Here is a 24,104-nt window from a genome sequence, read left to right as displayed (position 1 = left end):
TGAACGAGGACAGAGAGGGAGTGTAGACACCTCAAGGCCAGCGCACTCTTTTGCAACAACCAGGATGCTGAGACACACACGTCTCACCCCACCGCTATGCCAACTATGCTCACCCTTGCCAGCTGTCCGAACGAGCATGAGCTTCAAGTGACGGTTAAAAAACTGACCCGGATCAGACCACAGATTTGAGGTGCCCAGAAGAGGCAGCAGCTGCTTCTTCTGTCCCTCCCCAGTGTCCCAGAAGTGGTCTCAAAGCAGCTCTGCCGTGCAGCTCTCCGTTAAGGAACATGGCCCATCTCCCATGCAAACAACACAACCCTTGTCCAGGGCCATGTAAAAAGTAATCACATTTATGGAGAAAATGCAGGGAAAAGGCAAGGATGTAAAAGATTTACTAGGTTGCCTAATCCCTCCAAGGAGAGCGGGTGTATAGTATCCGTTTTAAACTATTTACTTTGAGCTATTCATCTTCACCAGATGCCAAATGCTGGCTTATGGCAATCCTTGCATTTTGGAGACAAATGTGTTCAATCCATCCTTTCCCCATAAGGACCAACAGTGTTTTTAATATAGCACAGTTCAGCTGAAAAAGTTGGCACGCGATCTGGGTAACTTTGGTTATATTAACTCCGCCAGACTGAGTGCCACGGTCCCTGTGCGTGCAGAGCAGGTGACACTTAGGTGACAGTGGGGTCTCCTCCTTGTCACCGATGAAGCATCACCCTGCTACAAACACTCACCAGCCGAGAGCTCTCGGGTTGCCTGTGGTTACTTTCACTCTTTCAGTTTCGTTCAGCTTTGGAGACCAAAAATCAGTCCGTTATTTTCACTTTCTCATTCTCATGCAGCAGCACGGAGTCCGCTGGGGAGGATTAGGCAATAACCGAAACCCCTCGGTCACAGAGGCACGCCAGTACTTCTGTGGGTTGCGTGTTGATGGATGAAGAGACGGCAGCAAGGAAAAAGCAGGATATTTGCCTGGGAGCAGAGGTAAAATGTGGACGGCAAAAGCAGTGATGTAATATTGATGTAGAAGGGAAATAAGAGCACTGTGTTCGTATCTATGACACATGGAAATCTTAAAATAATCTTATATAAAAATCTTACAAAGGAAGAAATGATAAGAGATACCCGTCCCCAAAATCTCTATGTATGGGATTCATTCATCCTAACTCAGACATCTGAAAAAAAGATTTCCAAACCTGCCCTTTGGAGAGAAAAAGGTGTCTCCAGGGATGAGTTTGTGTTAGCCCAAATTAAGCAAATGTAAAATGTAAAACTGTAAAATAGTTCAAATCAAAGTGTGTATTTCTGGGTTGAGTATAAGGGCAGTCAAAGCTGATAGCTCTGTCACAGATGTCTGACTTTTCGATACTTAAAAGCCTTGTGCGATAAATCCACCCGCTCTCTTGGTGACTCTGGTTTTGGGGTATATCTGGAAAAGCGTTGCAGGCCAAGTCACACCATCACTGGGGTCACGTCTCCAGGTTTCGAAGCAGCTCTTTCCCACGTACCCAGGAAGAAGCTCGGTTCTTGCATTGTGGTATGAAAATCAGCAGAGAACTTCTGCGTCTTAACACCTTTTGTGGACTAGAAGTGGTTGCAGATGCAGTCTAGGTTATGTCAGACAGATGGGTTTCCCCACGGAAAAAAAATTGTTTGCTTGAAGTTCAAGAAACTCAACCCCATGACTCAGGGTGGGGAGGGCTGGCTTCGTGCTGATTTTATGGTGCTGCACTAAAAAAGGCAAGTGTTGAATCGATGGGGAAATCCTGCCAGTGAGGTCAGGGCTGGGTGGTCAGGGCTGGAGGAGGCGTACACTTGCGAGAGGAAAAGGAGGGACCACGCACATTCGGGTCAGTAAGCATGGATCGCTCCTGACGAGATCTTCCTAGCAATGCCTCCTCACACGGCCTGGGTCATGAAAGATTAGCACCAAAGGGGAGGTCTAGACAGACCTGGGATCTGTCCTTTTGCATTTTCTAGGGCTCGTGAGACCCCTTTCTTCCATCCCTCCAGTTTGCTTCTCCCTCAAAGGGCTCCCTCGTTCAACTTAGCAGCACGGCGGCTTCGCTGCTGTACCCGAAGTAGTCAACCCCAGCCTTCAGCACAGCCTGTCAAGGCGATTCGGTGAGCAAATGCACTTGCCCTGCAAGCTTGGAGCGCTTCCCATTCCCCCTCCTCCAGGCTTTGCCCACCTTTATGGGTAGCGGGTCACTCACCTCCAGCAAGGTGCAAACTTTATCTGGAGAAAAGCAGCAGCACCAAGCTGACGTGCTGCTCCAGTTGACTGCTGGTCTTGTTGACAGCAGGGGAAATCAAAGTTGGACTGGAAAGTACCTCACACCCTGCAGTTGTTCCTCCGGTAAAATGGAAGTCCCAAGACATTAAAGCAACTCTGGAGCCTGAATTTGTGGGATTTCCTTCCTTCCACCGTGCAGTGATAAAAGCACACTTCTTCATAAGCTATAGCAACACTCACAACTGTGCTTTGATTTCATGAACAGGCTGGTCTGTACGGAAACTAGTCCATGCTGTGGTTTCATACAGATACATTTTTAAGAGGATGAAATATCTTTACTTGTTAATACAACCTATTTATTAAGCCTCCATTGATTTCTCTTCCTGGAAGACGTTTGTATATTAGGGCCAGGATTTCACCATGTATGTGGATTCCCAAATCCTGTTGAGACTTGGCTGGTTTGAAGGTGCTCTGAGATATGCTACCAAGGCGGTCTGAGGCACGGAGCGCACATCTTCGGAAAATAGGTTGAAGGATTCAGGCTTGTTGAGCCTGGCAAAGGGGAGGCTGAAGGGCAGCCCAATAGCTGCCTACAGCTACTTGGAAGGGCAAAGATAATGAAGTCAAGCTCTTTGTGGTAGAGCCAGGCACTACAACAAAGGGCAGCAGCCACAGACTGTGGCTTGGGAGGTGCAGGTTGGACAGCAGGATAAATATTGTCTCTAGGCGGGTAGTACAGCGCTGCGACGGGTTGTTGGGAAATGGCAAATGATGAACTGTGGAGGTGACTCAAGGCTTAGCTGGATGAAACCACGGCTAAGCCAGTCTAGAGCTGACAGTGCTTCCGCTTCAAGGAGGAGGTTGAATTAGAGTCCTCCAGCTGATGTTGCCAACCAACATTTCTACGACCCTATGGTAGATGCACCTCCCATCTTCTCTCCCCACTGCCCTGCCCTGCCCTGACACACTTAGATATTGTCTGGAAAATTATAACAAGGCAGTAGGTGGCCAAATTCCCTGGTCCTGAGAGTTGTACATTAAAATCTTTCTACAGCCCAAAGCCACAAAAAACACACCACGTACCTCAGAGAGCCAAAAGGAGGGCACGTTTCCAGATTCCTGGTTCAGACTCCTCTGGGGGATAGAGAGCCACCAGATGAGACCCCATCACCTCATCTCCCCCCACAAGGAGAGACTGATCATATCCAACGGTCTCTGCAGCAACCCAGTTCTTCTGCTAGCCATGCAAAATCACCCCACCATAAGAACCGCGCTTCAACCACTCGGGAGCCCCAGGTTGGCCCTCTCTGCAATAAACACAGGCTGTGTTACTGCACATTAATTACGCCGAGGGTAATTAGCAGTTACGTCAACATGAAGATTTCCAGTTAGACTGCCAGCTCACTCTGTACGGAAATTAGGCTGTTGATTGTGAGCGGAAATATGTCAGACCAAACTCCAGAGGAAAAGCCTCGTCGCTAATTAGGAAGAGCAGCCCCTTTGCTCAGGGGTTGTGCCTTGGGTCGTCTCTGCCGGACTTGGCATCCCCCTGAAGCCCGTGGATGTGGCTTGGCAGGAAGACCCAGCTATCCACGGTGGGCAACCCTGATCTTCACTTCACCTCTGAAGATGTCAACTCTAGTCGGTCAGTGCTCACTGCCTCTAGCCAGAAGAGATGTGATAATGCTGCATCATAGGAGGGTGGCAGATCCTGCCCATACACAGGCATCACCTTCTGTTAAGAGACAGAAGTTGTGATTTAAGAGACAGAAGTTGTGATTTAAGAGAAAGCCCTTGGAGATGCTGAAGCTGCCGGGAGAGACCTTATTCCTGTTAAGTATAATCTTAACTATGTGTTTTGTCATTTTGTATTTTTGTGACTTTCTTGCCATTACTGAAAAATCCAGACTTCTAAGTAAACAGATCCTTCATTCATAAATCTTGCTCAGTGCTCACGCTCACTGATTCCTGAGCATATTTGTGATAAAAGGATTCAGACATAACACTCAGCTTTTGGGAAGGTGATAAAACCACTGGGTATTAAGTGCTAAAATGCCACTTAGGTTGATCTTGGGGGTTCATTCAACAAACTTACTAAGTTAGGATCTGTGTTTAAGAGAGCATGAGCAAACAGCCTGCTCTTCCCAACTGCAGGATGATGTTTTTTCTTGCAGTGGACAAGGAGCTGAGCCAACCACTTAAGTTGAGTGCGTATGGTGGGAAGTCGGCGTGAAACCCTTTGGATTTTGAGTGCCCAAGACATAAGATGTTAATGTTTTCCAAGTGCATTTCAAGGATGTATATGTTAAAGACTGTCACTAAATCTAAAATCAACAAAATCTGCTCTCTACTACCTGCTGCTTAAAATTTGCATCTGGAATATAAGCTGAGGACCAGTGGGAATAGAGAGACGGCGCTCAGACAGAGGCCCACAGCCGCATCACCATGTGTGGGTGAAGAAAGTAGCCAGGACTCAAATCCTGGCCGGGAACAATTCCTAATTAAGCTGTATTCACAAGAAACTGGCCCTTGAAGCCAGACTAACACAAACAATTGCAACTACCCCCTCCTAGCTCACCCCATGAAAACGACTCCAACTCCCAGATTTGCTTCTGGAGCTCTGTTGATGGCTAAGCAGGACTGGCCCGGTTGAAGAGCTAGTTCTCAGCACTCCCTTTAGAGTCAATAAAAGATGAATACACATTTCCAGGGCACAGTTCACACCAGGCAGATGAAGGGAATTATACTATGAAAGTGCTTATTTCTCTCTGATGACTATAAAGGATCCCAGGGCGACAAGCTCTGATTTACACCTCTAAGATTACACGAGATGAGTCCCGCTTCATGTTGCCATCTCTATATACATGATGTCTATTTTATATTACTTACTTAGCCAAAGCATAACATAAAAATACAAAAGCTATCCTTTTCCAAAGCCCTTTCCTTATGGACAGACCTCTGATGCAAACAGCCACTCCTCATTCATTCTCATGACCTTGGCATGTCAATCCAGCAGGAATTTCAGGGGAGTTTCGTAACCCTCTAGGAGGACCTGCTGCACTCGCAGCACCTTTCCTGTGTGGCAGGATGCTCTCCTGAGAGCACAACCAAAAAATAATCAGTGTAGCAAGGAACGGGAGGGAAGGATGCACTTCATGCAACTCAGTCTTAATGTTCTTAGATCCAGTTGTTTGATGTGGTTGGAGAAGCCAACAGAGAGTGAGGACCAGAGATTTTTTTCTTCTTACTTCTTGGCAGGGTTGGCTGGGTTTAAGAGTAGCGCTCTGCATGTTACTCAAGCCCAAAATAGCTGTTAGCACCAGAAAATCACCTAGCGTGAAGATGAGCTCATGCTAAACTAGCTATGGGTTAGATGCAAATTTGGGGCACTTGAGAAGTGAAGTCAAAAGCTGTTTGTGCAGGTGACTCGCTCTGAGTCAGACCTCCTGCTAGACCAAGAGCTAGCTCATGGATGCAATGGAGCAAGTCAAAAGTCAGCTTATGCCTGCTCTAGGCTGACTCTTCCCCTTGTGATGCAGCCTTACCCTGTAACACTCCCCCTTCAGCCTAAATAGATGACCTCAGAGGGCTGAGCACAACCCCAGAGGACCAGTGATGCTTCCTTTGTGGCTTGGTTTTCTGCTGGAGATACCACTTCATGGAACAAGACTGTTGTGGTTTAACCCACTGGCAGCTAAACACCACACAGCCGTTCGCCCACTCCCCTCCTAGGAGGATGGGGGAGAGCATCGGGAAAAAAAAAAGGTAAAACTCATGGGTTGAGATAAAGACAATTTAATAGGACAGAAAAGGAAGGGAAAATAATAATAATGATAAAAGAATATACAAAACAAGCGACGCACAATGCAATTGCTCACCACTCGCTGACCGATGCCCAGCCAGTCCCCGAGCAGCGGCCAGCTTTTTCCCCTAGTTTGTATGCTGAGCATGACGTCATATGGTGTGGAACATCCCTTTGGTCAGTTGGGGTCAGCTGTCCCAGCCGTGTCCCCTCCCAGCTTCTTGTGCACCCCCAGCCTGCTCGCTGGTGGGGTGGGGTGAGAGGCAGAAAAGGCCTTGACTGTGTGTCAGCACTGCTCAGCAGTAACGAAAACATCCCTGTGTTATCAACATTGTTCTCATCCGAAATCCAAAACACAGCACTGTACCAGCTACTAGGAAGAAAATTAACTCTATCCCAGCTGAAGCCAGGACAATATCCACCCCTTACTCTATACCATCTACGTCATGCCCAGGTCCCACACTTTCCAATCCATCCCAATTAACAACCACCACCTTTCCTGTCTTTTGATATATACACACAGATATGATTCCCTTCATCTATGGGCCATCCCTATAAAACGTTTGTTGAGTTCATTTAGTCCATGACTTTGGGCTCCCTCTGTCGTAACAGTCTTTCAGGGCAGGAGAGGTGGAGTGTGGTGTTGGATTGTTGCATGCTGAAGCCAGTTCTGGTTCCATCACCGCTGCACTTGTCCGGTTCTATCACCATTGCACTTTGCTCAGCTTCATCAAAATTCATTCTTCATTAATCTGGGTGATTCTGACTGTAATACCATTGATATATCAACCATAGTAGTGATGACATACAGTATTATAGAGCAATTAACATCATACAATTCAGATCATTGGCTATTCTCACCCAAAATCAAATCCCCTTGGAGTGCACATTGGACTTTCCCATCCTTCTGCATCACCCACCAAGTGCACCCAGGTCCTTGAGCAAAAGCAATCCCACGGATGGGTTTGCCTTTGCCCGAGGCAGGAATAACCCAGACTGTCTTCCCCAGCTTATTTTTTATGTGCGCTACAGGGACTTTATCCCCTTCTACAGTACGTAAAAGTTCTGACTGGGCAGGGCCAGCTCGATTGGCAGATCCCCGAGTGTTGACTAACCAGGTGGCCTTTGCTAAATGCGTATCCCAATGTTTGAATGTCCCACCACCCATTGCTCTCAGCGTAGTCTTTAACAGTCCATTGTATCGTTCAATTTTCCCAGAGGCTGGTGCATGATAGGGGATGTGATACACCCACTCAATGCCGTGCTCTTTGGCCCAGGTGTCTATGAGGTTGTTTCGGAAATGAGTCCCATTGTCTGACTCAATTCTTTCTGGGGTGCCATGTCGCCATAGGACTTGCTTTTCAAGGCCCAGGATAGTGTTCCGGGCGGTGGCATGGGGCACGGGATATGTTTCCAGCCATCCGGTGGTTGCCTCCACCATTGTAAGCACGTGGCGCTTGCCTTGGCGGGTTTGTGGGAGTGTGATATAATCGATCTGCCAGGCCTCCCCATATTTATATTTCAGCCATCGTCCTCCATACCGGAGAGGCTTTAACCGCTTGGCTTGTTTGATTGCAGCACATGTTTCGCATTCATGGATAACCTGTGCAATAGTGTCCATGGTCAAGTCCACCCCTCGATCACGAGCCCATCTGTATGTTGCATCTCTTCCTTGGTGACCTGAGGTGTCATGGGCCCACCGAGCTAGAAATAATTCACCCTTATGCTGCCAGTCCAGATCCACCTGAGCCACTTCAATCTTAGCAGCCTGATCCACCTGCTGGTTGTTTTGATGTTCTTCAGTGGCCCGACTCTTGGGTACGTGAGCATCTACGTGACGGACTTTTACAACCAGGTTCTCCACCCGGGCAGCAATATCTTGCCACAATGTGGCAGCCCAGATGGGTTTGCCTCTGCGCTGCCAGTTGCTCTGCTTCCATTGCTGCAACCACCCCCACAGGGCATTTGCCACCATCCATGAGTCAGTATAGAGATAGAGCACTGGCCACTTTTCTCGGTCAGCAATGTCTAAAGCCAGCTGGATGGCTCTCACCTCTGCAAACTAACTCGATTCACCTTCTCCTTCAGCAGTTTCTGCGACTTATCGCATAGGACTCCATACAGCAGCTTCCACCTCCGATGCTTTCCCACAAGACGACAGGACCCATCAGTGAACAGGGCATATTGCTTCTCATTTTCTGGTAGTTCATTATACATTGGGGCCTCCTCAGCACGCATCACCTCCTCCTCTGGCGATATTCCAAAATCTTTGCCCTCTGGCCAATCCATGATCACTTCCAGGATTCCTGGGTGACTGGGGTTTCCTATTCGAGCCCGTTGTGTGATCAGTGCAACCCACTTGCTCCACGTAGCATCAGTTGCATGATGTGTAGAGGGGATCCTCCCTTTGAACATCCAGCCCAGCACCAGCAGTCGGGGTGCCAGGAGGAGCTGTTCTTCAGTGCCGATCACTTCCGAAGCAGCTCAAACCCCTTCCTACACTGCCAACGTCTCTTTTTCAGTTGGAGTATAGCGGGCCTCGGATCCTCTGTATCCCCAACTCCAAAACCCTGGGGGTCGACCTCGAGTCTCCCCTGGTGCTTTCTGCCAGAGGCTCCAGGTAGGGCCGTTCTCCCCGGCTGTGGTGTAGAGCACATTTTTTACCTCTTGCCCTGCCCGGACTGGCCCCAGGGCTACTGCATGAACTATCTCCTGTTTAATTTGTTCAAAAGCTTGTCATTGCTCAGGGCCCCATTTGAAATCGTTCTTCTTCCGGGTCACTTGGTAGAGAGGGTTTACAATCAGACTGTAATTCGGAATATGCATTCTCCAAAAACCCACGACGCCTAAGAAAGCTTGTGTTTCCTTTTTGCTAGTTGGTGGAGACATGGCTGTTATTTTGTTGATCACATCCATTGGGATCTGATGATGTCCACTTGCCATTTTGTTTCTAAAAACTGGATCTCCCGTGCAGGTCCCTTGACCTTACTTTGGTTCATGGCATAACTGGCCTTCAGAAGGATTTGGACTATTTTCTTCCCTTTCTCAAAAACTTCTCCTGCTGTGTTGCCCCACACGATGATATCATCAATGTATTGCAGGTGTTCTGGAGCTCCACCCTGTCCCAGTGCAGTCTGGATTAGTCCATGGCAAATGGTAGGGCTGTGTTTCCACCCCTGGGGCAGTCGGTTCCAGGTGTACTGGACGCCCCTCCAAGTGAAAGCAAACTGTGGCCTGCACTCCGCTGCCAAAGGGATTGAGAAAAACGCATTAGCAATATCAACTGTGGCATACCACTTGGCTGCCTTTGATTCCAATTCGTATTGAAGTTCTAGCATGTCTGGCACAGCAGCACTCAGCAGCAACGTGACTTCGTTCAGGCCATGATAGTCTACTGTTAGTTTCCACTCCCCGTTAGACTTTCACACTGGCCATATGGGACTGTTAAAGGGTGAGCGGGTCTTGCTGATCACTCCTTGGCTCTCCAGTCAACGAATCGGCTCATGGATGGGAATCGGGGAGTCTCGGTCGGTGTCATATTGCCGCCGGTGCACCGTGGTGGTGGCGATAGGTATCTGTTGTTCTTTGACCTTCAGCAACCCCACAACAGAGGGGTCCTCCGAGAGACCAGGCAAGGTGGACAGCTGTTTAATTTCCTCCGTCTCCAAGGCAGCTATACCAAAAGCCCACCAGTACCCTTTTGGGTCCTTGAAATACCCTCTCCTGAGGTAGTCTCTGCCAAGGATGCACGGAGCCTCTGGGCCAGTCACAATGGGGTGCTTCTGCCACCCATTCCCAGTTAAACTCACTTCGGCTTCCAATACAGTTAGCTGTTGGGATCCCCCCGTCACCCCAGAAATACAGATGGGTTCTGCCCCTATATATCTTGATGGCATTAGGGTACACTGTGCACCGGTGTCTACCAGAGCCTTATACTTCTGTGGGTCTGATGTGCCAGGCCACCGAATCCACACAGTCCAGTAAACCCGGTTGTCCCTTTCCTCCACCTGGCTGGAGGCAGGGCCCCTCTAGTCCTGGTCATAGTATTCGTTACTCGCTTCTTGCAAATGCGAATCAGAAGTGCTTTTATTAAAATCAGGAGTAAGATCAGCCCTTCTGTTCTGTCTGGGGAATTGCCCACTGGAAACTGAAGCAGCAATTTTCCTGGAAGAACCCCCTTTTGTGATTGATTGATTCTTTTTCCTTGCAACTCACATGCCCGGGCCTCTAGGGCTGAGGTAGGTTTTCCATCCCCCTTCCTCATGTCCTCTCTGTGGTCCCGCAGATAAACCCACAGGGTGCCCCATGGTGTGTACCCACTATATCCTCTCTCTTGAGCACAGCAACGCTTACTCCTAATAGCTGAGATACTGGTCCGTACAGGTGGGGAGTAGGACATACTCTCTTTGAGTTGCTGGAACTCCCGGGACAGTTTCTCCACGGCCGAGATGCAGGCCCGTAGGGAGAAAGAGAGACTTTCTTCATATTGCTGGAGTTGCCCAGCCAATTCATCCACCGTTTGTTCCTCTCCGTCTTTCCAAGTCATTATTTCCAATGAGTTGGCGTATGACAATGGTGCGCTCCGTACAAACTTCCACCACGTGGGCCGTGTGCACTTGACTTCATCTGGATCTTTGGATAACTGCTCATTGTTCGGGTCATCATAAATCACCTCCAGCATGGCTAATTCCCTCAGGTACTGGATACCCTTCTCCATGGGTTCATGAGAGGCAGGTCCTGCTTGACCAACCTGATCTCCTTCTATGACCAGGTGACCTGCCTAGTGGATGAGGGAAAGGCTGTGGATGTGGTCTACCTGGACTTCAGCAAGGCCTTTGACACCGTCTCCCACAGCATTCTCCTAGAGAAGCTGGCGGCTCACGGCTTAGACAGGTGTACTCTGCACTGGGTAAAAAACTGGCTGGACGGCCGGGCCCAGAGAGTCGTGGTGAATGGAGTTACATCCAGTTGGCGGCCGGTCACGAGCGGTGTTCCCCAGGGCTCAGTTTTGGGGCCGGTCTTGTTCAATATCTTTATCAATGATCTGGATGAGGGGATCGAGTGCACCCTCAGTCAGTTTGCAGACGACACCAAGTTGGGCGGGAGTGTTGATCTGCTCGAGGGTAGGAAGGCTCTGCAGAGGGACCTGGACAGGCTGGATCGATGGGCCCAGGCCAACTGTAGGAGATTCAACAAGGCCAAGTGCCGGGTCCTGCACTTGGGCCACAACAACCCCATGCTGCGCTACAGGCTTGGGGAAGAGTGGCTGGAAAGCTGCCTGGCGGAAAAGGACCTGGGGGTGCTGGTCGACAGCCGGCTGAACATGAGCCGGCAGTGTGCCCAGGCGGCCAAGAAGGCCAATGGCATCCTGGCCTGTGTCAGAAATAGTGTGGCCAGCAGGAGCAGGGAAGTGATCGTGCCCCTGTACTCGGCCCTGGGGAGGCCGCACCTCGAATACTGTGTTCAGTTTTGGGCCCCTCACTACAAGAAGGACGTCGAGGTGCTGGAGCGTGTCCAGAGAAGGGCAACGAGGCTGGTGAGGGGTCTGGAGAACAAGTCTGATGAGGAGCGGCTGAGGGAACTGGAACTGTTTAGCCTGGAGAAAAGGAGGCTGAGGGGAGACCTCATCGCTCTCTACAACTCCCTGAAAGGAGGTTGTAGCGAGGTGGGGTCGGTCTCTTCTCCCAAGTAACAAGCGATAGGACGAGAGGAAACGGCCTCAAGTTGTGCCAGGGGAGATTTAGATTGGACATGAGGAAAAATTTCTTTACTGAAAGAGTGGTGAAACATTGGAACAGGCTGCCCAGGGGAGTGGTGGAGTCCCCATCCCTGGAGGTATTTAAAAGACGAGTAGATGAGGCGCTTAGGGACATGGTTTAGTGGACATGGTGGTGTTGGGTTGACGGTTGGACTCGATGATCTTAGAGGTCTCTTCCAATCTTAATGATTCTATGATTCTATGATTCTATGGTGGTCCACTTGCCTGGGTGACATATAACATCTTCCTTGAAGGGATACCTTTCCTTCACACCTGACAGGAGTCACCTCCAGACATTGAGGACTTGTGCCCCTTTTCCAATCAGTTTGTCAATGCCCCCTTCCCTGGAAAGGGATCCCAGCTGCTTGGCTTCCCTACCCTCCAATTCCAGGCTACTGGCCCCGTTATCCCAGCATCGGAACAGCCAGGTGACAATGTGCTCGCCTGGACGATGGCTGAAATGTTTTTGCATATCTCACAGCTCACTCAGGGACAGGGATCGGGTCGTCACCACCTCGTTTATGAGTTCTGTGTCTTCATCCTCCTGTTCTCGTGATGGCCCTGCTTTGGAGTAGTCTGCCCCGGCCACTTCTTCCCTTAGTAGGGGAAGAGTTTCTTCCCTTACTAAACGAGCTGACTTTCACTTCCAGCATTTCTTCTTGTGTACAGGGGCGACTGATACCGGCACGGGCTGGTTCTCTGGTTCAGTCGCAGTGCCTGTCGCGGGGGCTGGAGTAGCCGCAGGGCCTGTCGTTTTGTCATCAGATCCAGAGACCTTCTCTTCCCCTTGAGGGCACTGAACAGTGTTGAACAGGGCTCGGTAGCCATGGGCCAGGCCCCAGCACGGTGCGGTGATTTGTGTCTCTCTGGAGTTGCCAGGGTGACAGCATATTTTTTCCAAATATTTTACTAGTTTTTCAGGATTCTGCACTCGTTCGGGGGTGAAGTTCCAAAACATTGGAGGTGCCCACTGTCCCAGGTACTTGCCCATGCTATCACACTATCCCACACACCCTGCCACTCATAACTATCCAGCCTCAGGGCAGATCTCTGGGTGGTACTCTTAAATAGTTGATTCAGGAGACATAGCAATAGGAACATGCTGGTTTGAACACCCCAAGGATATTCAAAATTCTCAAGAGCTGTTGTAACTAGCCTGAAGGAAAAAGGGAACGTGAAGGAGCGGGGGAAAATGTCCCCCCTTGTCTCCCCCATAAATTGGCTCTCCGAGGAGAAAAGGTAAAGAGTGTAATTATTAATAGTTTCCGAGACATGGTTCCCGAAGTATGATGATGATGGCAATGCTGAGTACGAATACCAGATTAGTCTCACGACCAGTAATTTTATCATATCATAAGCCAGTGTCACACAGTACAGCAAAATGATAACCTTAATCCAGCCCCCCGAGATGATAAACAGCACAACAGGGAACATACACAGCAAGTAAGGTGTGACGTAACACAACTCGGAGAACAAGCACAACAACTTTGAGAGCAAATTAATCAACATTGTGACCAGCAACTATTAACCTAATAATGAACGCTTATTACAAATTTGTTTTAACACGCTCTGGTCAGATCTGTCATTATCTCAATCCTTCGAGCCCCACGTTGGGCGCCAAAATGACTGTTGTGGTTTAACCCGGCAGGCAGCTGAACACCACACAGCCGTTCGCTCACTCCCCCCCTGCAGTGGGATGGGGGAGAGAATCGGGGAAAAAAAACCCGTAAAACTCGTGGGTTGAGATAAAGACAATTTAATAGGACAGAAAAGAAAGGGAAAAGAATAATAATGATAATAATCTCCAGGATGCATGAGAAAATCCTGAGTTTCAACGTTATAGATGCAGAATTCAATGCTTGCTTTCATATAAACATGCGGAGAACAAGTTTACTATAAAAATATACCTGTGTCCATAATAAGCAAGTGGGGAAATTTGAAATGGGTATTTCCAGGAGTATGTCAACAAGGTACGGTGAGTCATGACCTGTGGTAAGCTAAACTCAGCATTTCCTTTGTTTTGTGGGTTTCTGCACCGACATGGTTTTGAAAGTGTTGTATACGGGCAGCACCCATCTTTCCAAGTAGGAGAGAAAGGAATGGGAGCACGGAGGGCTGACGGGTCTGCAGGTCTAACTCGAGCAGGGTGAGAAAATGAGCAATAACAACGGGCAAATTCTTCAGTGATGAACAAAGATTTTCCTCAAACAGAAGCAGACATGAACCCGGCAGGGAAATGCAGAAACCTGCACGCAGCCAGCTCAGACCTCACCTCTGCTGGCTCTTTGATGCCTTTCCTAAGATGAAGGCGCTTCCCTAGAACACAAAATTCACAGCAAGGACCGACTGCCAGGACCCACCTCTCAGCGGGGGATATTTGCCAGGGCAGAGAAGGTAGCTGATGAGGTTAGAGAAGCGCTGCGCAGCAGCAGCCTTGTGTCTAGCTAGGCAAGCTGCAACAGCAGTTGACCTGCAGTCCACCATATGGGTCTAACCAGGGGCTGTTTTGCTCCTGAAAAGCAAAAGCAGAAGTATCTGCTGACACCAGCGAGGAAACCAGCCCAGCAAAACTGTTTTATAGGAGATGCATTTGAAATCCAGACTGGCTGATAAGAGGCAGATCCCGTTAGTAATAAATCTTCGGAGGCTTTTTTTAGGTGTTTCTGCATGTTTAATCTTCGGGGTTGGACCACACCTGGTTGCTCTCACTGGATCTCTAGGTTGCCTTGGTAGAAAAAGTCAGATTCACTAGTTCTGAGTATGGAATGTTGCGCCTGGGCAAAGCACGAGCAAAAGCCACCAGCGGCATTTGGGAGTGGGGAACCCTAAACCGCAAGCGCACCAACCTCATGGTGGAGGTGCTGGACGCAAAGTGGTGGGCTTGCTTAAACTGTGCAATGTCAACACTTGGAGACACCATAAAACTTGAGATGGAGTCAACCTTGAGCTGCCTGATCTAGCACTGATGTTAGATCTGCTGCAAGCAAAAGTTTGCACTCGCCAGGGCTCCCTTCCAACCTCAGTCTTCCCATGATGATCTTCTTGTTCTTGCCTGGGCTTCACAAGATGTGACGTGTAGCTTCAGCAGGAGCCAAAGCTGTGTCTCTCATGCTCAGTGTGTGGACGCTGACCCCACAGGAGCAATGAATGAGGAGATCGACCTGGAATTTGCCACCTTTTTTTTCTCCCTTTAACTCCTGTGTCTGCAAAAACTGGAGGTCTCTGTTAAAAACCCCACCTTCCTATGGTTACAGAGGGTGCTACAGCACCCAAAGGAGGTGGGGGGGAAGGAGTCAGCGTGGAGTCAAGTCCAACCTCGGATGTCAAAAGGCAAATCTTCATAAAACCATGGGCATTATGAAAAAGATCTGGAGAGTTATTCAAAATAAGACCAAAATACAGGTCAATGTGGGTAAGGCTGGAGCAATAAGAAGGTAGAAAATACCAGGTTTAGAGCTTGGTTTCTACGTCCTGGTTCTTGTTTTTAAGTCCGCCGCAGACCTAAATCACAGAAATCAGCACAAAATGCACCGGCTGACACTTTTCAGCTTTTTCGGTGGTAAGAAAAGTTTCTGATAAATGCAGAGCTGTTACCATCAGCCCCAAGACGGTAACCTGGGAGGTGTGCTACAGGAAACACGACGCGGAGAACGTGACTCTCTCTTTTTGTACCACTCTCACACTTACTCCTGGATATTCCCCATGGACACCGATGGATGCTTTATTTGGAAAGCACGTTGGGGTTAGTAGCACAAACTTGCCATTGAAATCCATGCATTTATTTAATATAAACCTTTCAAAACATAATTCTTCTGCAGGATTAAAACAGATAACACCCCTCTTTGTTGTAACCTAGGGCAACTGCTCAGCCAGATTATTCTATTACAGAGCTGATCTCTCCTAAAGATCACAGGTGCCCTCCAGCTATTTGGGTATTATTTGTCAGTGCTTATAACATGAAGTCTTCTGCTCATCCGAGATTCTTTCTCCGCGTGTCATGCTATATATTGAACTTCTATTTTTGCTCTTGGAAATCACTCAAACGTTCAGAAGAGAAAATAGAGGAACGGACTTAAAGATATTATTTACTCTCAAACTACTCCTTCGTGCTCCAAATTATTTTCATTTAGCATCCATTCAGGCAGCTCATCTAGGTAGCTTTTAAAAGGCTGCATGTTGTTTATTCTCAGTCATCCAAACAAATTGGTCTGCAGGAACAATCTGTCCCCAAAGATAAGTAAATAACATTCACTAATGGCAGGTAAAAACTCATAGCTTTATTGGTTTCTCTACCAGTCATGGGCTGACTTTCTCGTAGAAAATGAACTTCAGTGCACGTTACAAACATAGAAATGAGTATTTTTCAATTTCATTATTGCAATTAATTGCAATAAGGTTAGATAACATTATTGATAAACTGGGGGGAAAAAAAAATAAAGCCTGTAGGGAGAACTTCTCTATCTACCTTCTGCCTAGTGATGTTCAAGGGCAAAACACACACAGACACGAGGTATTAAAAACTCCGGACTTTTTTGTTTCTTGACTATGTTGCTTGAACAAAACCCATCCTGAAAGTCCCACCTTCCCAGCCCAAAACCTGTCAGGCTCTCAGCAACTTACATCAGCAACCAAACACAAGGCAACCAGGTCTTACTTTCCAACAAAACAACTCCTTTTAATACATGCATTTCGCTTCATCCCATCCAGGGCATATCCAAAGACGTCACGCGGGAGGACAACAGCCTGCCCGCAGCACCGCTCTCTGCACGGCACTGAGACATCTCGCTGGGGAAGGGGCTTTCCCCGGGAGCCACCATCTCTCTGCACTGCTTTGCAAATGGGAAAGCAGAGCCGGGACATTTTTCAGTCTTTTTTTTTTTTTTTTTAGGGGAAGCAAAGCTGCCCAGCTCAGTGTCAGCAACCCCGATACAGGAAAGGGGATGTGTGCAGCGTGTGCTAGATAGCATTTAGCTGTCGCACGTAGGAAGTGGTGCGACACTTCCACATACGCAGCAGTTACTGATACCGCAGCACCTTGGTTTCGGCGGGGGACCGACACGAGCGCAGCAAGCCAGCCGTCTTGGATCCTTACCCCAAAGCAGAAAAGCTCTTTATCTTTGAACCGAGCTACCCAAGAGCTGAACTGCAACTGGGTTTCGCTAGCAAAACACGACGTTGTTCACTTAACTTGCAAACACAGGGGAAATTCTTGACGAGAAATGTCAGACCTGGTCCTCCTTTGACTTGTCTCTGCTGTTATGAAAAACACCCCGCCGGCTGCAGGAACGGGAGCCAGGATTTCCTGAGCTCCAATCTCAGCTTTGACAGGGACTTGCCAAAGGACCATTGCAAACTCCTAAATCCTCTGCCTCAGCCTCCCTACCTCGGTATGACCGACGTAAAACACTCGGGAGCTTGTGAGTGTCCCAAACAGCACAGCAGGCGGACCTGGAAAGGTCATTTAGTCCATCGCCAGCCTCCAGAAAGGTTCGGTCCAGAGTTCACCATTCCTGGCAGCTGCCTGTCCCATCTATTCGCAAAAACTTACCTATTGTAGACTCCGCCGCATGCCTGGGCAATGCATGCCTATCCGCATTACCTAACTGCATTGGCTGCCCTTGCTGCTGGATTTTTTTTTTTTCCTATTGTAAATCCTAAATGTGTTTGTTACTGAAATTGCTGAAAGGTTGATTTAACGTTCAGTGCATCAGCACTTCAAAGAGGAGGTGGTCAGCCTTCCTGTACTACAAGCTGCGATTCAGGACAGCTCCAGTTTCGTAATTGAAAAGATTTTTTTACATGAGACAGGCAACAGGGGAAATAACACACAAATTCACTCTTTATTTTAGGTCCCAAAATCTGATCTTTCCCTTAGTGAATGATTTTATGACTGTTATTTTTGTTCTTTAAAAGTGTCTGTTTTGGAAGAGTTTTGAAATTCAGATTTGCAAATGCTTGTAGCTGAACACAAGTGTGCCTGCATGCTTGACTTGTTTCTCAATTTAAAATAAACGATAATGAGACCTCAAGTACAAAGTTCTCTAAAGTGAAGGAAAGAAGCATCATTATAGGTACGGTAAATCTCAAGCTCTTTGTTGACCTCAGCCTCAGGAGGTGGCATACAGAAAGTAGAAATTAGGTCAGCTTCAAAAAGATGAGCCTCCTTGCATTGAGCACGCTGGGACTAAATCAGAAAGGCCAGAACATAACACAAAACTGATCTGGAGCAATGGAAAATCCCTTCTTAGGTGCTCTGACCATCATAATATGACCAGGAGGAACTTTGACCTGCTGCTTAGTGCAGAGGGTAGGTTATTGACGGGTGTCACCTACAAAGCTGACAGTACTCAGAAGCAGCAGATACCTTCAACTCACCCGGGCCTCAGAGACTCTTCTGGGATACTTAAAAATAACCACTAGAAGGTGTCTTGGGGAATTTGAGCAGGATGAGAAGATGCTCTCAGATTAAGAAAGGGGAGAAGTCATGCTTATCTTTAAAAAAAAAAGGATTGGGAGGAAAAGATGGATCCTGGAAACTATAGACTGGGAGGATTAACTTCATTTCACTGTGGAATGACCGCCAAGACCAACCTTCCAGAAGAACCTGGAAAGTAACAGGAGAGAGGGGTTTGTCAAGACCAGGTTTTCTCAAGCCAGTCTGATTTCCTCTTGTGAGCTGGTAACAGACCGTGTGGGTAAGGGAGAGGCAGATGATTTCATATCTCTTCTCTTTACAAAGACTTTGGATCATGTGTCCCGTGGCATTATTTGAGAGACCGGATACATGTGGGAAGCGCTGGAGAGCGCTCCCAGGGAGCTGCCTTCAACGGTCCACACCGGAGTGGAAGAACATAGCCACGGGTTTCCACAAAGTCTGTCCGAGGTCCTGTTCAATGTCTTCATTGGTAGCTCAGCTGATGGAGGAGACCGTACCCTTATTAAATTCACAGATTGCTCCAAGCAGGAAAGGAGTCCAAGCACGTGGGGGAGTGGGGACTATTATTCAAAGTGATCAAAACAAATTGGAGAAATACTCTGGGGGAAAAAAAACCCAACAGCTTGAAATTCACATGCGTGGTAGGAGAGCCTTCAAGACATACCAAGTAATTGTTCCACTTCATCCTGCACTGCTATCCCCACCCCACACCCACAATTAGAGTCAACAAAGATCTGAGAAGGGGAATGGATCGGATAGCGACAGAGGTACCATGGGGTCAGACCAGCCTTGGCAGTCGTTGGGAGAGCAGAGCACAAGACCAGTATTGTAGATATCGGTACTAATCTGAAAGTTATGGTGCCTAAAGCTGTTGGTATCTAGTGGTGATGTGATGCTGGCTGTGATTGTGGTGAATCCTATATTCCACCATGGCGCAGTACGCAATGGCACCATGATATGACATTTTGGCATGAGCTTCCTTAAAGATTCCAATGCCATCCTAAACATCACCACCAGCAAGGCCCCAGCTGGAGTGGCAGACCGAGTTTTGGGTACCTCACATCAATAAAATGAGTCAGCCAGGAGGAATCCAGGGTGAGAGATCTCTGTTCTGAAAAACACAACTCGTGATGAACAACTGAAAAAACACATTACTTTTTAAAAGGAGACTCTGGGGGGCTGGGCAGCAGCCTTCAGGTACACACATGGTTTCCGCTCTCCTTGCCCATGCTGGATGAGACAACCATGGATTAAACTAAGCAAGACTTTGTGCAGTTTGGGTTAGACATTAGGAAGGTTTCTCTAACTTTCCAGGTACTAGAACAGGCTCTCTGGGGAGGTAGTGGGGTCACCGTTATGGGACGTCCTTCAGGTAAACCACAAGCATAATTACTTCTGGGGTCTGGTTGGGAAATGCATGGAATGACCTTTGAGGTCAGCCGCATGTCTCTATCTCTAATCTTATGACTGTTCTTGAGTTCGCTGTTGATTTACTGTGTGCCTGAGATCACATAACTCAGTTTTTTGGAGATGTTTTCCTCCCACCACCAGGTCGTAAAACTGAATATTGCTCAGTTACGCTGAAAATTAGTAACTATTGAAAATGTGCCCTGAAGGTGTGAAAGACTGAACAACTGCCTGATTAAACAACATCTGATATGCTTCTGACCAACATCCTCCCAAAATATTGAAAAGGGCGGGATTTAATCCCTGCCAGTTTCTTTCAGCTTAATGTCTTTGCAGCTGCCATCACGTCCCTGTAGATTTGGCCTTTAGCTGAGGGACACGAAGACAAGTCTTCCCCGAAGTCCTTCAGCTCGGTTGCATCTCTCCCAACAGCAGTGATGAACATATTTTTTGCTGTCCCTGAGCCCTCTGAGGAACGCTCAGCAGCGAAGGACAATTCTGAGTCAGAGCTCCTTTCTTCTTTCATTTTACCCAATCTTTTAACTGTCTGGATCTGCCATAGGCACCAGTCCCTGCGCCACTTTCATCTCTCTTTTCTCTGAACACGAAAGACTGTAGACTGTGGTGGGTGAGCAAGACGTTCCCATTTGTGGGTAGGTGCCTCCTGTTAAAAGTCCTTTTCAATCACCAATTCAAGTGTCATCAAAATTTGACTAGGACACTTAAAAAAGATGCGCCCGTAACTGGAGGTAGCAGAGACCTCAGCTGGAGGCAGTTTCTGGGAAAACTACCCTTATATCCCAGAGGCCTCCAGTGGGTTCCTCGTGTTGCAAAAGGCGAGAGGAAAATAAACAGGATCCAGTGAAAGGGGGCTGGCCATTTTTAGGCAGCTGTCAGCAGTCAAACCACCTAATTCAGTAGCTCTGGGTTGAAATGGCAACACTTACAGTCAAAATACCCCCTGAAAGGGGAGCCACAATCCAACAGCCAATTGCCAAACTCACAGCACTTTCCTGACCATCACAAGGCAGGAGGTACCTGGGGGACCTGAGGCCCTAGGATGTGGAAATCTGGACACTTGTGTCATCTGCACCTGAGCCCAGCTCAGCATTCCCCCGTGATGTGCCCAGAGCGGCTCTAGAGAGGAGCGCAGGAAGGCAGCCTCCATCCTCATCTTCAGCTGAGGTTGAGGCGCTGCAGAAGGCCTGGGAGCCACAGGAGCAACATGAGAGACAAACCTTCATCTGCCTATTAAAATCTCCCCTGGTCCCCATCCAGCCTCTTCTTCCTCCCTTTGAATCTTCTTACTCTGCTTCTCTTCCACTCCTGGCTCCCCTGGACCTCCCCGTGCTGTCCTTCCCCCGGACCTCCCCGTGCCGTCCTTCCCCTGGACCTCCCCGCGCTGTCCTTCCCCTGGACCTCCCCGCACTGTCCTTCCCCTGGACCTGTCCTTCCTCTGGACCTCCCCGCGTTGTCTTTCCCCTGGACCTCCCCGTGCTGTCCTTCCCCTGGACCTCCCCGTGCTGTCCTTCCTCTGGACCTCCCCGTGCTGTCCTTCCCCTGGACCTGTCCTTCCTCTGGACCTCCCCGTGCTGTCCTTCCCCTGGACCTCCCCGTGCTGTCCTTCCTCTGGACCTCCCCGTGCTGTCCTTCCCCTGGACCTGTCCTTCCTCTGGACCTCCCCGCGCTGTCTTTCCCCTGGACCTCCCCATGCTGTCCTTCCCCTGGACCTCCCCGCGCTGTCCTTCCCCTGGACCTCCCCGTGCTGTCCTTCCCCTGGACTTGTCCTTCCCCTGGACCTCCCCATGCTGTCCTTCCCCTGGACCTCCCCGCACTGTCCTTCCCCTGGACCTCCCCGTGCTGTCCTTCCTCTGGACCTCCCCGTGCTGTCCTTCCCCTGGACCTGTCTTTCCCCTGGACCTCCCCGCGCTGTCTTTCCCCTGGACCTCCCCACACTCCTCCTCCCTTCCTCCATCTTTGCCCCAGTCCCCTACAACCTTGACTTCAGTGTCACTATCTTTAATCACACCATATGTTTACTCATATATTAGATATACTATTAATATATTTATTCATATATCATATCTATATACAGCAGAGAATATAGAGATGCTTCTACATGATATGTATTCATTGGATACATGATAGGCAGATGACTTAATTGAACAGATCATCTACAGCTTCAGAAAGTTCAAAAACATCATTAGCTGCATGATATTTAATCTGGTGCTTGCAGTCCTGTCGGCTCTCACCTCTTCCCTGGCACCAACAGCAATTTTTTAAGTACTAGACCCCCTGCTTCCTACCAGGCATAGCTTTGTACTGTAAGGTGGAAGGGAAATGGAGTCTCCTCTCTCCGAACAAAATCTTCAGTGCAATCTAAGTGATTTTTGGCTTTCCCCCGAACAGGACACCCAACACAGGCCATACCTCTGAGCCCCATTTCTCGCTGGGCAGAGACAAGGTCACGGGCGCTGTGGGTCACCCTTGGTCTCCAGCCTGGGTCATTCACGACATGTCTCCCAGCTGACTTTCAGGGCTGTGTTTAGGGGTTTGACTTGTTCCCATGTCAGAACCCCAGATGTTATTCCCTTCCCATACAGCTGTCTGTCCTGCCAGAAATGACCCTCTTCAGCACAGACCTTGTGGGAGCAAAGCAGTACTTCAGGTGACATCCAATTTATGAGTAGTTCATGAATCTGAAACAGCTACCTTGATAGACTAGCAGAATTTATTCACACTTGATTCTCCTTTGAGCCTCAGCATTCATTCTTCCAGAGGTGGAAGGTCTATGGGACAAGCAGGCCATGGCTGCCCCTCTTTGTGGTGGGCCAGCATAAGCAGATTTGGGCTCCAGCTTTCCTGGAGTTAGCCCAGTCCAAAAAGTCAAGAGACTTTTAACTGCACAGCGTTAATTTCTAACCCCTCAGGAGATATGTGTGGGCCAACACTTATTCCCCCCCTACACTTGAAAGTATTGAACAATGGCAATGGTGAAAAGATGGATTAAAATGAAGGCAAGCTCACAGCTTGGGTGTCCAGGCAAAATGGCACGCAACCCCGGCATTCCCTGAATTATCCATAACTCCACTTGGGTAACGGGTAACATAGCATTGTAGGACACACCGTGCAGCATTTGAGCGTAACCAGACTTGTGCATTCCTGCTAATATATGGCATTCAAACCCAGAGAGGTTGCAAGAAGTGGCAGTTCCTGGACAGCAGCGCTTGCTGGACACCTCCAGTCCTGCGTGTCCTCACCCCATGGTGATTAAACCTCCCTGGGGCAGGGGTGAGCACATGCATGATGGAGGTGAGGTTCAGAAGACGCCGAGATTTAAAGACCAAAGCCTAACGGAGGAGCAGAAGGGAGGGAACCCACAAAGCTCTGCAGGGGCTGGAGCGTGTGAAAGGGAAACTACTGCATCTGTGTTAGGTGGTTTCTCACTCGGGTGGAGGAAAGGTATGGTTGCAAATCACTTGCTGGGCAGAGGGTGTAAGTCGTCTTCACAGGGGGTGGCACAGAGTTACTCGTGTGACTGGGGCTGATCTGCCTCTGCTGGGAGGATTTTCCCAGCTGCCCCAGGCACGGGGATTCAGGCTGCTGATCCCCCACTTCTGGGGTGGGGGCGGAAGAGAGAGACTTGTTTCTTGCCTGATTCCTGGAAAGCGTAAAGGGGAAGGAGGGCTTATTTTCTCTTCTTCTTTCCAGGAGAGAGACACTGCCTGCGCACGTCTTTTTGAGGAAAGGAAGCTCCTCTCCACACAGCCCACATGTTGCCCAGGGTGGAGGAGGACAGGGTGTGGCCTTGGAGCCATTTTCTACAGACCTGCCTAGAAACTGTCCTCAAAGCCCCACCAGCAGCCCCAAGTGCCTTCTCACAGTGGGAGCCCACACAAACAGGGCCTGTCCAGGGAGGAGAAGGGGTTTGTAACTCAATTCCCTAAACCTGTCTTACCCCAGTGTCCTGGTTTTGGCAGGGATAGAGTTAATTTCCTTCCTAGTAGCTGGTACAGTGCTGTGTTTTGGGTTTAGGATGAGAACAGTGTTGGTAACACACCGATGTTTTAGTTGTTGCTGAGCAGTGCTTACACTAGTCAAGGACTTTTCAGCTCCCCATGCTCTACTGACTGAGAAGGCTGGAGGGGCACAAGAAGCTGGGAGGGGGCACAGCCAGGACAGCTGACCCAAACTGGCCAGAGGGACGTTCCCTACCATGGGACGTCATGCTCAGTACATAAACTGGGGAAAGCTGGCCGGGGGGGGGCACTGCTCGGGGACTGGCTGGGCATCGGTCGGCGAGTGGTGAACAATTGCATTGTGCATCACTTGTTTTGTATATTATTATTATATTATTATTATCATTTTATTTCAATTATTAAACTGTTTCTATCTCAACCCACGAGTTTTTCTCACTTGTGCTCTTCCAATTCTCTCCCCCATCCCACCGGGTGGGGGG

The 24,104-nt window shown here is 48.8% G+C and overlaps 1 protein-coding gene across 3 annotated transcripts in view; it reads right to left on the bottom strand.

The window, feature by feature from the left end:
- The window catches only part of LOC143164689 (endonuclease domain-containing 1 protein-like), a 172,803-nt gene that overhangs the window by 11,224 nt on the left and 137,475 nt on the right, over nucleotides 1-24,104 (bottom strand). Inside the window, exon 1 of one of the 3 annotated variants that reach the window (XM_076347798.1) lies at nucleotides 3,326-3,462. The exons of the other annotated variants lie outside the window; for them this stretch is intronic. The gene's annotated coding sequence lies outside the window, so the exon portion shown is untranslated. Of the gene's footprint in view, nucleotides 1-3,325; nucleotides 3,463-24,104 lie in introns of those variants that run through there. 3 annotated transcript variants of the gene reach the window in all.

The sequence above is a fragment of the Aptenodytes patagonicus genome, chromosome 1 (genome assembly GCF_965638725.1).
Source record: "Aptenodytes patagonicus chromosome 1, bAptPat1.pri.cur, whole genome shotgun sequence".
NCBI lineage: Eukaryota > Metazoa > Chordata > Aves > Sphenisciformes > Spheniscidae > Aptenodytes > Aptenodytes patagonicus.
This window is presented reverse-complemented; position numbering and strand designations above follow the sequence as displayed.